Here is a 13,259-nt window from a genome sequence, read left to right as displayed (position 1 = left end):
GCACAGCTACCAGTGACTAAAGGTCACAATTTTGTATGGTTCACGTGAGTTCGCAGACGACCGACCCAGGCCAGAAGTGAAAACCAGATTCTACTTCAGTGTCGTGTTTTATCCATCCCGGCCGGCTTCCTGGAGGTGGTGTGTTGGGAGACTCTGAGGCAGGACCTAGTTCAGGGAGAGTACGAAGCGTGATGAGGAGGTGATGCCCGTCCTGGGTCTGGAAGCTGCTTGTGTTCTGTTCCCGTGGCCCCGGGGAGCACCGGGTGCGGCCGGCACTCGTTACCCTTTTCTGAGCCCCGCCCCCCCATTTTTCTTAAAAGTGTTTTGCTTATTTTAAGCCATGACGTCACAAACAAAAGAAGAAAACAGCTCTTGCTCTTTGAGGGCCACTTGAGTCTGTTCGTGGTGTGGAGAGTGTGGAACCCCTGGGCTGGCGGACAGACCGTCTCTCTTCGTACTGCAGGACGAGGGGGGCGGGTCCGGGCTGCACGGAGCAGGGGGTCAGCGCCTGGCCCAGCATGGGGGTGGGGAGGGGAGGGCCTGTCAGAGTGCGGGGGAGGGGGGTCCCTGCATCGCCTGGCAGTGGGTCAGGGCAGTTGCTCTGTGAGTCTGGGGGCCCTCGTGAGAAATGGCTGGTGTAGGAGCCTTCTGGAGGCAGTCGGGGAGGCCTGATGGGCCATTGCTGGAGCCTGGCTCTGGAGCGGGGTGTGGGGACGAGCTCTGGAGATTGGAGCTGACGGACGGATGGATGGAAGGAGCTGCAGGCACCATACGTCCAGGCCCCCCGTGGCCCCGTCAGGGGTGCTGGCTGCTCGTGGTTCGTCCGGGGCCCTGTGCCCTGGCACGCTCTCCGGCCTGGGCTGGCGCCCGACTGTGCCCCAGTGGCCGCTGCAAGCTAATCTCGTTCCGGGATGTTCCAGACGCAGCTTCCTGGGCCTTGCGAGGTCAGCTGTGGCCTCAGAGGCAGTGACACACAGGGACCCCCCCCCCTCCCCCCCTCCCCCATCAGTGAGGGCGCCCGGGGCAGTCCTGTCTCCCGCCAGGCCTCGGTGCAGCCCCACCCACGCTCCGTGCTGGCCACCTCAGGTGTTCTTGGGGACGAAAGCCTCCCTCTATCCAGGATGGAGACGGGCCTGGACGCAGAACCTCCTGGACTCCTTCCACTTAAGTAAATACACTGTTTCCATGGGACTGTAACAGTTCCAGAGAGAAGCTGGAAAACAGCCGTCTGAATCATAACGGTGGACACTGTGCAGGCGTCGGCATCAGCATCAGAAACGGCAGAGGTGAGACGGACTCTCCAGCAGGGCTCCCTCACCCCTGCTCGGGCTGTTACGCCCATGAGCCGAAAGACTCGTGGCTTTTTTAAAGCTTTGTAAAAATAAGCCAATAAACACCCAGCAGGAAAGAATACGGCCCACGGCGCCTGATACGCTTATTACCTGGCCCTTTACGGAGACAGTTTGCTGACCCCTCACTCTGCAGAGCGTAGAAATGACGTCAGTTCGTTAAAACGTATAGGATTTCTTGGTTTCTCCGTAGGGTCCCATCTAACAGCAGCGTTTTTAAATTTCTTGAAGCAGATACCTGGCTGATGATCAAAGAATGGTGAGGGAGCATTCCTTAAAGATACTACTTTTACGTATTCGGTTCTAGGATCGCGTATTTTAAAATAGAGTTTACGTGCCGACAGCTTATGTCTTTAACGGGAGGTTATTTTCACACGGGTAACGCCAGCTGAGAACAAGGAGTCTGAGGGACTGAGAGGCCAGCAGCCAGCGCCCCGGGAGCTGTGATCCCCCGCTCGCTCTCGCTCACGTCCTGACCCTCCAGCCCTCGACACGCACGTCAGGCCCCGGGGGTGTCGCCGGTCCAGGAAGCCTTGTTTAAATATTCCGGGCGGGGAGTTTGTACCCAAATCTGCAGTGCTCTCTTACCTTTACCTTTTCTTAATGCCTAAAATAAATGTGCAAAATATTAAAAATAAAGCAACCACAAGTATATTTTACCCCAAAGAAACCAATGTGCAAGACTAAATATACTTTGTTAGGTGTCACCACACAAGCTATTTCAGGGGCAGCCTTGGATGCTGGAATGTTCAGGCATGACCACAGCGGTGGGTACTGGAACATTTGTAATAAACAGTTTACTGATTTGCTCATAAATCAGCAGGGCCCGTCATTATGTGACTGCTCTCTCTAGACGGCAGATTCGGGACCGGGCTGCCCAGCCCCGGCCCCATCCGCTCTGGGTTCTGGGGGCAGGCTCTGCACCTGCTCATGGTGCCCATCCCCCTCCCCCGCCCATCCCCCCACCAAGCCTGGCCCTTCTTACCCGCTTCCTGTCCTGCCCGCTGTCCTTGACAGTAAGTCCGTGAGGGCACAGGTTCTGTCTTGTTCCCTCGCTCCCCGGCACCGACACCGTGCGTGGCACCCGGTGGGGCTTGCTCATCAGTGCTAGTGGTGGTTCAGACCAGGGTTCGGTCCACCCGGTGCTGGGAGGAAACGCAGAATTGGCCAGGAAGCAAGTCCCAAGTGGAGCTGAAGGAAAGGATCACACATGGTGACACCCGCGACTCGCCTGCTGCTATGAGAACCAGAGTGTCGTCGGAGTGCAAATCGGATGCGTTCTGTCCCTTCGTTCCCTTACCCCTTGCTCACGTGGAAGCCTGGCCTGAGGTTAGAAACACAGCCTTATGCGTAGGTGAGAGTCTCTTCTGTTGGGAGAGACTTGCAGCATCTTCTCTGTCGCGCATTTGGAGAAACGCTGTAGAGGACTTGCTGTTTCGTGAGCTGTTTCGACTTTTGTTCCCCCGGGTCTTCTGGAACACATGGAGTTAGGACCACGTACGGGGCAAGTCTTGGTTCTCCTGTGCGAATCGGAGCACCGTCTGCGGCCGCCTGGTTGCCGCTGCCTTGGTGCCCTCTGGTTTCACCGAGTTTGCAGGGTGAGCCCCTCTGAGTGTGAGTTTGCCTTTGGAAATCACAGAGCTGTCGTTGTGACGTGGCGGTTTCTAGCTGGTGTGTGCGAGGCCCCTGTGACGTTTGAGGACCCTGACGGGCAGCTGGCGTGACCTAGCCGGTGCCCCCTCCCCATGGCCGCGGGGGCTGCCATTACCTGAGTTTTCACAGGAACCACTCAAGGTGGGGGCCCGGGGTTGGCCTCGGTGGCGGCTGTGCGTCTGTTCCCCTTTGTTGCCCGAAGCACCCGCACCCAACCTCACGACTTTGCAGATCGCCGGCTGGGCTCAGGGCGCTTGGAAGGAGCCGGGGTCCCTGCGTGTGCTGAGCTCTGCCGTCTGCCGTCCACCGCGGGTGCCTGACCCTTGGCACTGAGTTACTGGGGAAAATACCGAGTTCATGGGAGGAGTGCAAGTGAGCTCTGGGCTTTGGGTCCTAGTTTCTCCAAATAGGAAAATCCCGAGTGTGTGGCACCAGGGCGGACTGAGTAGGTCCGGTGGGGGGGGTAGGAGGGGTGGGCTCTGAGCCCAAGGGCCAGTCGAGTGCCGGAGGTCTGGCTCGTGACGCCAGGGCTGGAAACAGAGGCCGGACCCAAGGCTAGAGGCCCGGGTGGTCGGCATTATGCCTGGAGCGTGCGATGAGGGCAGGCGGGCGGGAAGTCACTCGCATGCACGGCGTTCCCCGCGTCTCAAAGCGGACCCCGGACACCTGCAGAAGGAGACCAGGTGCCTTGGGCTCTGTGGCCCCCTGCCTTCTGGAGTTGATGACAGCCCAGAGCTGACCTTCTGGTGCTCTTATCGCAGAGAACTTTGGGTGGGGGGGGGTGGAGGGATAGTACTATCATATTCTAGAGAGTGCTTTTGTGGGGTAGGGGGAACCAATAAAACTCAATGAGAATGCTGCCGGGTCTGTCACCAGATCTTGAAAATGGGAGACTGGCCGGGGCCACCCACCCCACACACCTGCCCGGAGTTGCTAGGTTTATCTTAGCCTTAAAAACGACATCAGCTGGGGGAGAGAACTCTCCCGTAGGTTTCATCTATTACACTGCTGGTGTACGTATTCCTCAGAGCCCTTGGAAGCTAACAGCGAGGAAACGAGAACTTTTGAGTAGCAAAACCGCTTCCACAGACGTTTAATTTTCCACCTTCTGCTCGCGCAGCAGCTGCGGATTTCCACAGAGCCCCTGAGTGGGGCCCGTGGCACGTCGCGCGGGTCCACCGGTAACACTGCTCGTCAGGGGCGGCAGAGGAGCTCTGTGCACACGAAAGAGTGCCTCAGCTTCTCCGGTTCCAGCGTCCTGTCTGCCTTTCCGGCCGGTTAATTTTGGTGCTGTGGGCGTGAGGTCAAGAAAACCTGAGCTGCACGAGTGACACTTCGAAGAAGTACCTTAGCGACCTGTGTGCTCTTTCAGGGTGCCCTTCCAGTGACTAGATCCCGGAGTGTTGAAGGAAAAGGAATGGCTGTATTTTCACAGCCCCCGCCTTGCAGTAACCAGAGCGAGTGCTCTCCTTGCGCAGAATCGTCCAGACGGGGCCCCCTACGTCACGGCCAGCACTGAACGCACCGTGACCTACCCCCGAGTCAGCCGGTGAACTGTTCAGTATTTTCAAGTGACTTCTGTCTCACGGAAGGCTGTCACCACACGTGTGCCCGGCTTGTCGGTCATGAGAAAGCGGGGCGTGTCCCGTAGCGTAGCAAGGCGCTCGTCCGCATAGATTTTAGGCACAGACACGTGCAGGACGAGGTTTCTAAAAGGCCAGTCTGAAGCCACCGCTCTCCTGACATTCCAAAAGGTGGGTGTCTGAGTTTACATCGGAGTTTGCTGGACACACTCAGATCTGTGTGCACCACGTACTTGATTTGTTGTGAACTGTGATACGGTTCCAGAACCAGTTGTGCGTATATGAAAATGCTCATTGAATCGACCATGTAACAAACATTTGTTTTTAATGTTTGTTTGTTTTTGAGAGCGAGAGAGGTAGAAAGAGAGGGAGACACAGAGTCCGAAGCAGGAGGCCCCAGGCTCTGAGCTGTCAGCACAGAGCCTGACATGGGGCTCGAACCCACGAACCGTGAGATCATGACCTGAGCTGAGGTCAGACATTCAACCGACTGAGCCACCCCGGCGCCCCAAATTGACCATTTTTAAAAGCCTGGCAGCCTCTCTGGACAGAAGGCCTTTTGAGTAGCTTTGAAACCCTGCTGCTTGCTGAGAAACCCCACCTTTGCCGGCAGGGGCAGTTTTTTGCCAGGGCTCCTGTTTTCTTACTTTGTTTTTTGTTTTTAATGTTTGCTTATTTTTGAGAGAGAGCACATTTGCACAAGCTAGGGAGGGGCAGAGAAAGAGGGGGAGAGAGAGAATCCCAAGCAGGCTCCGAGCTGTCCGTACAGAGCCCAACCCAGGGCTCGAACTCACAAACCATGAGATCATGACCTGAGCTGAAACCAAGAGTTGGACGCTTAATGGACTGAGCCACCCAGGCGCCCCTGTTTTCTCATCTTTAAAGTGACGTGGAGGGTCTGTGTCACTTTTTCCTGGAACATCCTATGGTCTCTTGATCAGCAGATTCAGATCTTTTCTGCATTTGTGGAAAATTCCTTTGCATTTTATCTCTGAAGGGTCTCGTAGTTCTTTCTGGAGGAATTTGTTGTTAGTGGCCATATTTATCCTTTTGTCAGACTGGTCTGCCTTCCTGTCTGCTCACTTGTGCCCAAGGACTTTATCTCCAGCTTGCTGATCTCACCAGCTGTTTTATTTCAAGCTGTCTCTGTCAGAAACTCAGCTTTGAGCAGTGTCTCTTCTGTTCCGTATGTTTTTCAAATCTTACTCATTTGTTCCAAAATGTTACGCTGGTTCTCAGTTCTAGAGGTTTCCATTTCATCTCCTATTGGAAATTCTCACCCCTGGCATTCGTGTCGTGTGGAAAGCCTGTTCTTGAGCTGTGTTAGGGAAGCACTCGTGATGGGTTTCCTTCTGCTTTTTGAGTTTTGTTTTCATCTGCATTGGCTCTTGTGTTTCGCATGCTTCCTTCCTGTCTCCCTTGTCGCCTCCTCCCGTGTTTCCCCCCAGTAGTGTCTTTGCATGATGTCCTTACCATCTCTCCAGCCACCTGCTCCTTGGGCGTCTGCCCACACCTTCTCTCTGCTGAGACTAGTGCTGTCCTGGCTCTGCTCTGGGGTCCCCAACACTGGCTGGGGCCACCGAGAAGGCTTCTCTCACTCATTCCAAGTCAGGTATGGGGTGTGGAGAGCCCCTGACCATCTGGTTTCCTGTGGTGGGAGTCACCCCCAGTCTGAGTGTCCTGCACCAGAGGGCTGGACCGCTCTGCCCACATTGCCACCAACCAGACCTCGGTCCTGCACGCAGATCCCCTGCAGGGAGGTGCTTCGGCCACCTCCCTGAGGCTGGATGTTATTTTCCTGGAGAATACAGTATAAATGCATCATCCTGCCCTTCCCGTCCCTTTCCTCTCCCCTCTCGGGGAACCACCTCCAAACCACGGTCACAGATGGGCTCTGCTTTTCCTGTGAATGTGCCAATGTCCTGATCCGGGCTCTCTGCACTCATGGGGTGGTGGTGGGGGGGAGATGGAATACATATTGTCATTCCCCAGGGGCCCCCTGCATCCTGGAGTTCTTGTTGCCTCCAGAGAGCCTGAGGGCCATTCACATCTGTGGTTGTGCTGCCACATTTCTTCCTCTGCTTTTTGGGGGGGCTGTTGTTGACCCCTGGGGTGGGGAGGGGGGTGGGAATTAGGAGCCCTGTCCTGCCCAGCCCTGGAGTCTTCTTTCTCATCTTAGGGCCACTGTTTTCGAGGTTTTATTATGAAGCTACACCTCTTTTCTCAGTGGACAGTGAATGCTCTTCCTCCTGCTGCTTCGTTTCTTCCCTTTGTTTTATTAGGAGTAAAGAGACGGAAATTCGGTGGTAGCGAAGTTCAAATCTGCCATGTTAATCTAGAACTTCGACTTCTTTCCTGATCTTCTTTTGTTATTTTACTCAGATCTGGGTGAAATGAAGTCATGGAAGACCACGGCCTGCCCAAGGAAACACCCATCTCCATGTTTAACTCTCCTTTTCCTGGAGTCCTGACCCTGAGCGTTTACCCAGGGAAGGACTTACCAACCACCTCAGTCATCCTTGTCGCTGGTCTGTTTCTGTAGTTGCTACTTTTTTTTTTTTTTTTTTTTTTGTAAACAATGTAGGTTTTAAAAAAAATTGGCAGAGGCAATGAAATCTGACTCTGTTAAATTTTGTAAACTAATACATTACCAATGGAACTTTTTTCCTAGCATAAAAATAATACACAGTCCAAACAAAATTCCTTTTAAATGTCACAGTACAAAACCTCTGTATAAACCTCCATGTTAATAAGTTGCTGCCTTTGGTATCTTCATCACACTTCAAAAGACAAAGTTAACTTTAAAAAATTTCTGGCATGTTCACGATGAATTTTTTTAATGTTCTCCCAGGGAGAAATAAAATCCTAGTCTTTTTCAAAGTGTCCCTCTCATTCCACTTGTCTTAAATAATTAGGAAACAGTAAAATTTGCGGATATTCGTTCTGTCGGGGCCATGCGGAGAAGAACACTTCAGGCGAATGTTAGGAAGGTTTTCACGGCCGAGAGTGTCTACGTGGTGAGCACAGGGGGCTCAGTCCCTGATGTGTGTCCCAGCCCCAGCCACAGCCCGTGATTGCTGACCAGCCCCGAGGCCAGCTTGTGCCTCTGGAAGCCTCGGATCCCAGCCACGTCCTTATCAGAGGCTAGGACGATGCCCCTCCCCTTTCCCTTGGAAAAGGGAAATGATATACTCTACAGATGCAGATTGAAAGTCAAAAATCATTTTCATCTTTTGCCAAAGCATGAAAAAGTGAAGATTAAAATCCACGGGAGAAAAACAAACAAACAAACACGGTGAGCAGTTTTCTGTTTAGTGGTCTCAGTACAGGGCTGATCTGGGAGCTGTGGGCAGAGCAAGGACGGGGCCATCCCCCGTGTTCCCAGGTGGCCCCTGGGTGCTGGGAGATGCCGCAAAGGCTGCGAGGCTCATCTGTGGCCTGGATGGTGTCACGTGCACCCTGTCTGAGCAGAATCTCACGTGGGAGAGAGGAGTGCAGGGATCTCTGGGCACGTCTGGGTTTGGGTTTCCTTCCTGCCACGCGCTGGCCTGGGGGCTTGGTCAGCGTCTGACCTTTCCCTCCCCAGGGACACGAGGATGTCAGCGGTGATGTTTGTGTCCTCGGCAACAGCGGAGACCACGTGGGAAGAAGAGTGCTTTGTGATCTATCGCGTGTTCTAGGTCTCTGTTATTAGCATTGCTTTCTCTCGCTCAGAGAACTGTTAACGATACATTAATAGCTTTCAGTCCCATTAGACAAGATGATAGAAACAGAAATGTCAAATATCTGTTGGCAGTGATCACTCCCAAGAAAGCTTCTTTTTAATAGGAAAATTTAGTTTGCTTCCCCCCCCCCCTTAAACCAGAATGACAACACAGATGAGCACTTAGACCTCTCCGTGTAAATCGCCCTCCACTGTAGATCGATCCCACCTACCGTGAATTAAATATTAGAAGGAACTCAGGTCCTGCTCAGGACCAGTTGTTTTACTCACCCTAAGCATCCCAAATTTAAAACTGGTTCCCAGGATTGAGAGCGGGACTCAGTTTCAATCTTGAGACTTTTAGAGTAATTGATCACGTTGGATCGTAAGAGACTTCCTCGAGTCTTTTTGAAAGACGTTTAGAATTGCCATATTCCTGGTGTGCTGTTCACAACACACGTACATCCGCGTCCCTGTTCTTGGGAGGTACGGTCAGGTCCGCCTCTTACCCGTTTTGGGAAGAAATGAAGGGGACTCGCTTAAGAACGCAAGCTCAAGGGCACACAGAGGCAAACAGGGAAGTTTTCTGGGAAGCCTGAAAACCTGCCTTTGGGTGAACCAGAGAAATCCCTAAATCACACGTGAGGTTGAGATCGGACAAGAAGAGCCGCACGTCTCTGCCGAGTGCTTAACGTGGTGCCGCTTCCCCCTGGTGGCCTCGCTACATCTTTGGAAGGAATGGACATAAGGGACGAAGGGCATCAGTTTTCTGTTCTCGTGGAGATGTCCTCACGGGAACGGGGCCCTGGTGCCACGGTAGGGCCGGCAGATCAGCAGCTGTGTGTGGGCTCTGTGGCCCCCGGGGTCGGCTCTCCCCTGCCCCCAGCGCCCTCTGCACCTGTAGACAGGTGTGCCGGGCCAGACACCTGTTGATGGTTTCCACTACGAGGTCAGGTTGGGGGACACTTTGGAAAAGTAACAGTAATTTGATGTTACATCACGATACCCGGCAGCCCCAGAAAGCTGAGCGGCATCCGCATAATAAATTTATCGTGTTGGCTGCAGGGAAGACTGGGCACTGAGTGCTAGGAACACAGAATTGGGTCGCGTAGACCTGTACGAAAGTAATTGGAAATTGGAATATAAAACAGGCATCAAAAATCTACATGAAAAGTGAAGTAGGTTGTAGCGTTGGTGGTGCCCTCTAAGATTTTGGGAGGAAAAGATCTGATGCCTGGGACCAGGCGGTGTGTTCGAATGTAAGTAGCAAGAGTGGTGGCCTCTGCTGAATGCGGACCAGTGCGGAGCAACACGGTTTCCTCCTGAGGCTTTGCCCCTTTGTTTCTAAAGTAAACGGTAGAGGGGTGCCCGGCCGGCTCAGTCGCTACAGCTTGGGACTCTTGATCTCAGGGTTGTGAGTTCAAGCCCCACATTGGGTGTAGAGATTACTTTAAAAAAATAAGATAAAATCTTAAAAAAAAAAAATCCGTAGAAAATGAGCTTTATTTCCATGCCAGACCACGCCTCCCAGTACACAGTGGCCCCATGCTAGTCGAGTCTGCTGAGGATCAGTGGTAGGAGCTTATTTATCTATCACTTTTATTGATCCCATTCTTAATGCTTAAGCACCTGGCTGAATTTTATCTAATTGTTAAATCTTCAGGTTCATGGCAAATGCATAGGAGTATTTAATCTCTTTTCCTGAGGTATGTATAGATAGTACCAGGAAAAATAACATAAGCCAATCACGGTAGCTAATATCTGTAGTTGTAAAGTATTGAAAAGACATACTAATTATATATCTGGGGGTGGGGGGAGATGTAAAGTGATTTTAGAATTGGGAGGGGTCTTTCCGGGTGGAAGAAAGGATCACCCCTCCTTTTAGAAAGTCTAGAGTCCTTTGCTGAGGTTACAAAGACAGAGATTATAGAGGAACAAACAGAGGGGTTGGTGCAAACCCTTCTTGACTTGAATATGATGATTGAACCATCTGGAAGCATCATTTGTGAACAAGGCTCCACAAACACACATGAAGAGAAGAGAACGAAAGAGTTGGTGTGAAATTCACCCCGCAGGTGCCGCGGAGCAGGGCGTCCAAGGGGGAGGTCCTCAGTCAGCCCCACGCCGTTCCGGGAGGACTGGGTGCTGACGCCCAGCGGGTTCTTGCTCCCTGGAGAGGTGGGGGAGGCAGCTGGGCGGCGGAGGGATGCTGGGACTTGGGGAGCGGGTGTGGTCCCAGGGACAGGCTCCGCTGCTCCCTTCCTGCCCGGAGACGACCCGGACTAGTGAGGAATCGGGTGTGTGTGGCCAGGATGCCCAGGGCAGGCCTCTGTGCACTTGGGTGCTGGGGGCTCAGGGCCTGCTGGTGGGGAGGCAGGGTCCCAGGGCGAGCGTGGGCTCGGGGCCAGCTCTGCGGCGTTGTGCGGTTCCCTCAGGTTGTGGGGTGCTGTGGGGTGGGCCTGAGGCTGAGAGCAGGTGTGAGGCAGGCAGGAAACTCGTGCGGAAACCTAGCTGAGAAGCCTAGGTGATTTCAATGAATATGGACAGTTGGGATGGAGAGAACAAAGGGGGTTTTGAAATCCTCTGGGGATAAGCTGGGTGGAGACAGAGAGTGTGCGAACTCATTCTGGGGGATGGCGGACCACCAGGACAGAAACTTGGCATCGGAGGATATTTTAGCTTGCCAGGGCGGCTGTAACAATGGGCCACGAACTGGGGCGCTCGGCACAACGTAGATTTGTTCTCCCGCCATACTGGAGGCCAGAAGTCCGAGCTCACGAGACAGACCTGTTCCAGGCCGGTCTCCTGGCTTCTCGTGGTTTTTGGGGGCATCTTTGGTGTTTCTTGGCTTACAAAGCCCCTGCCTTAATCTTCACCAAAATTTCCCCTTTCCTAAAGGCACCAGTCATTGGTTAAGGGGCCCATCCTGTGCTAGTGTGAGCTCTTAACGCCTCACATGTGCAGTGGGTTTATTTGCAGCTAAGATCACATTCTGAGGCACTGGGTGTTAGGACTTCAGCGTGTGAATTTGGGGGTGCACAGCTCCACCCATAATAGCAGTAATGCACTGCATGAAATTGATGTGGCTCTTTTAGGATGTGATAATTAGCCACTTGCAGATTGCGGGATGCTTGATGATCACCGGGGTTTTTAAAATACCCGCTGGGACACCAAGGGTGCCATGCCGCTCGGCCCCCGTGCCCACCAAGAAACCGCTCGTCTCAGTTTCCCTGAGCACAGGCAGAACTCTGTGGCCGAAAGGACATGCAAGGTGCCGCCCAGACCAGTCCCTCCCAGCAGAGGGCCCCGCTGATGTGACATCACATGACCTGCCTTGAAACCACTCAGCTGCGAGCACAAATATTTTCCTGTGACGTGAGGGCTTTAAAAACGTGCATCAGATCTTCTCTCGGCAGACTTGGTCTGAAGTGCACTGTTAGCTCAGGCAGGTTCGCGGTGACTGTCACCCTCATTCAGGAGCCTGGATCGAGGCACCAGGAACCAGAGGAGAGATTTTTGAATTTGTAAACAAATACCTGTTGGTTTTCCCGTGTCGCTCTCAGTATGACCTGTCAGACCTCTGGCAACAAGAGGGGAAGAAAAAGGCTTTTCCCCCAGTACAGATTTCCCATCTAACATTGTGTTTTCACAAAAGGCTGAATTCAGTTCATCTCACCAAGAAATAGCAGGTTCTTTTAAGTTGTAGAAAATACAGAAGTGATATTACTATTGCAACTTGGGCTAACTTTTCTATTGCAAGTAGGTTTATTAAACGTTAAGTGTGTCTTTTATAAAAGCGCGTGATGACCCTTGGCAGAAACTTTGAATAACGCTAGTAGTAATTGCCAATGGCACTGCCCTTCAGGTGGGCGCCTGCCCGCTGGATGAGGTGGTCCCATTTTACAGCTGGGGACACTGAGGTAGAGAGAGAGGTGAATAAGGGAGGCCGGGTCCCCCAGCATTGCAGTCTTGTGGCCGTGTCGCACCGGGGGGGTCGGGGGCTTCTGTGCCACACGCTTCCTGGCTCACCTTGTAGTCACGACAGCTCAGCTGGGAAAAGGGTGCCATACTCGTTTACCTACAAGGAGTCTGTGATTTGGGGACCGGAAGTCATCGGCTAGTCTTCCGACAGGCGCAGACATGCCTGTTCCCTTCTCTGTCCTCTGCCCTCTTTCTTCAGCATCGTGCCCACGCAGGGGATCAGAATGGGAGTTTATGTGTTTGATCTGAATGTTGGAAGGTTTTCTTCGGTTTTTCTTATGGGAGCAGACTGAACACCAGATAAAGCAGGTGTGTTGTACGTGTTGCATCGGTGCCCGGAAGGGAGTGGGTGTGTGCGTCTGTGTGCATGTGCGTCTGTGTGCGCGCACATCTGTCTGTGCACACACGTGTGCTCGCTTTGGAAGATGAGCCCACCCGGAGCCGATGCGACCCCTGGAGGCGGAGGGTGGACACACAGCCTCTGGGCCGGGGAAGCTCTGCCCCCCTGGTTCTCCAGGGGGGGTGGTCATTTGGGGGTGTAGGTGGCGTTTCTGGAAGGTGTCCGTGCCAAGGCCTGAAAATGAGAGCAGGCAGTGATGATGTGTTCCTCTCTCAAAAACAAGAAATCGGAATCCTGCTGAGGGTTAGCTAGAGTGGATTCAGAGCCCGGAATCTCGGAAGGTAGTTTGTCCTTGGAGACGGCAGAGGGACCCAGAGGCGCGCGCACTTCCCTCGTCCACCCGAGGCGGCCCGGGGTGCTGCGAGGAGCTGCACGGGACACTTACATGTCCCGCCCCACAGATGTATACGCACGGCGCCCCGGCAGGGTCCCTGGTGGTTCCCCGCTAACACAGCGCGCTCTCTAACCCCACCCCCCTCCGCCAGCCAGCTGCCCCGCTCTGTCTCGACCCGTGGGGAGATACCATCCAGTAGTTCTGTCTAACACGTGTGTAGTATCGAGCATCCTTCCCTTACTTGTGCCCCGTGAAT

General features: G+C 53.5%; 1 protein-coding gene across 15 annotated transcripts in view; it reads left to right on the top strand.

Annotated features, from left to right (window-relative positions):
* Positions 1-13,259, top strand: part of AGAP1 (ArfGAP with GTPase domain, ankyrin repeat and PH domain 1) — a 550,398-nt gene that overhangs the window by 201,466 nt on the left and 335,673 nt on the right. The window lies entirely within an intron of this gene.

The sequence above is a fragment of the Panthera onca genome, chromosome C1 (assembly GCF_046562875.1).
Source record: "Panthera onca isolate mPanOnc1 chromosome C1, mPanOnc1 haplotype 2, whole genome shotgun sequence".
NCBI lineage: Eukaryota > Metazoa > Chordata > Mammalia > Carnivora > Felidae > Panthera > Panthera onca.
This window is presented reverse-complemented; position numbering and strand designations above follow the sequence as displayed.